The sequence below is a fragment of the Chrysochloris asiatica genome, unplaced genomic scaffold (genome assembly GCF_000296735.1).
Source record: "Chrysochloris asiatica unplaced genomic scaffold, ChrAsi1.0 scaffold00058, whole genome shotgun sequence".
Taxonomy (NCBI): Eukaryota; Metazoa; Chordata; class Mammalia; order Afrosoricida; family Chrysochloridae; genus Chrysochloris; species Chrysochloris asiatica.
In genome coordinates this window covers 1,490,651-1,492,630 of record NW_006408576.1, presented here as the reverse complement: position 1 = coordinate 1,492,630, position 1,980 = coordinate 1,490,651, and the positions used below count along the sequence as shown (strand labels likewise).

At 41.4% G+C, this 1,980-nt stretch overlaps 1 pseudogene; it reads right to left on the bottom strand.

Annotated features, from left to right (window-relative positions):
• Positions 1 to 268: 268 nt before the first annotated feature.
• LOC102839095 lies at positions 269 to 1,617 on the bottom strand (annotated as a pseudogene).
• Positions 1,618 to 1,980: the final 363 nt, after the last annotated feature.

Sequence of the window (1,980 nt, the reverse complement as noted above, 5' to 3'; positions counted from 1 at the left end):
TCACACGGGTAAAATATTGATGTCATAACTAAACCATATGGCCCATCATTTCATTACTGGATTCTCTATATTAGACACTGAAGATGTGACACCTCTTCATCCAAGCGTCCCTATGTTTAACTTGTTATTTTCTTTAAAGAACTACAGTAGGTGGAGGCCACAGACACTAACATATAAACACAGGAGTAGAAAGAGGGCTTTATGAAAGTGAGGACAGCATAAAAATATTTACAGAAGCAAAGACAAAATGGTTTAGAATAACAGAATATTAAGAAAAATCTGTTGCTATAGTGAGGCCTCTCCGGGCTCCCAAAACCTTTGCTTTCTTCTCCTTTCGTCCTTGCTCATGTTTCTTCCGCTGCTCTTCCCTTGTCTGGAGATGAGGTTGTTTGTACATTTTCTTATAGAAGCTCACTCTGCTTACATGTTCATTCATGGCATTATTTTCTTTAGATTGCCCCCATGGCTTCAGCTTCCCTTTGTGTGGCTCATAGGTGAGGGGATGAGACAAACTTGCTTTGAGATCAAATACTGGTTTCTTACTGGACACAGGAGTCTGCACTGCCTCTGCAGTCAGTTTGAAGGGGGTAATAATAGCAGCAGAATCAGCCTTGGCAGCCTTTAACTTTTGTGTCTCAAGCACAGTCAGGCCTTTTGGGGTACTCCCAGATACATTCAACATGTGGAGACTTTCTGGCTGGAGTCTTGGTCAGTGAGCGTTTATGCTCATTATCTTCAGTAGCAGCCAAAAACCTGACATTCATTTTTGTTGCCGAGAACATGGAGGACTTGACTGACCGCTTTGTATACAAAATGCTCCGACTTGTGGTGCCCTGAGATCTACGTTGCGAGCGTCGCTGGCTGCCGGGAGTGCAAGCCACAGAGCAGAACTGGAGTCGATATTGGAGTCAACACCACACCCCTGTGAACAGGCTACTTCTTCAATTCATTAAGTGAATTGTTGTTCTATTCAAAATGTTTCCTTTTTCTCTCAACATATTGATCGATGGACTCCAGTTCCTTGAAATGAGCCTCCGGAAGCTTTTTAAAATTTGGAGTAGTGCTTCCAGATTTTTTATTTTTTCCAGCTTTTGGAAAACCATTTGTATAGAGACCTCTGTCTTTTTGAAGGTATCTTTGAATCTTCATTACCATTTATTCTGCTTTTTTCCATGGAAACAGAATTCTCATCAACTTGGCTCTCATGTGGTTGAGAAGGAACTTTTACAGCAGCTTTGAAATCCTGGTTTACCTGCTGCTCCCGATTCTGGGATTCAGTGGGATCACTTATTTTCAATTCTGAATGACACTGGGAGTTAGGGTTCCCTTCAATTGTCATGCGCCTTCTCTGTGTTTTGTGTTTTGGTGACTGTTTTCCTCTCCAATTGTTCCTGATCTCTATTTTGTATCTCATTCTCATCACAAGACGATGAAGAAGTTTGACTTTCAGTCTGTTTCTCATTTTCTTTCTTTGCTTCCTGTTGAAGGTGTGCTTGATTTCAAGGCTTTTAACAATTTATCAGCCCTCAGGTTAGCCAGGAGGCCCAGTCTCTTGGCCAAGTTCTGCAGGTCACTATACTTGAAGGTGTCCAAGTCCTCCAGGGAGTGGACGGTCATTGCAACTATCAATCCAGGTGACCACGTAGAGCTGGATCTGTGACTCCCTTAAAGCCGGTCAAAACTCTGGTGCCTCATATGGTACTTCTTGAGATGGTTCAACTTCAACCATTTCTTTTGGCACAGTGACTTTGTGTATTCCTTCCATCTTCTTTTGATGTTTTCTGCATCATTCAATATTTTTCCCATAGAATCTTTCAACATTGTAAGCCGAGGCTGGATTTTTTCTTCAGTTCCCTCAGAGAAACTTTGAGCATGTTCTTCGTTTTTGATTTTCTAAATCCAGGTTTTTGCATATTTCATTGTAATTTTTGACTGTGTCTTCTTGAGCTGCCCTTTGAAATTTTCTGTTCAGATCTTTTA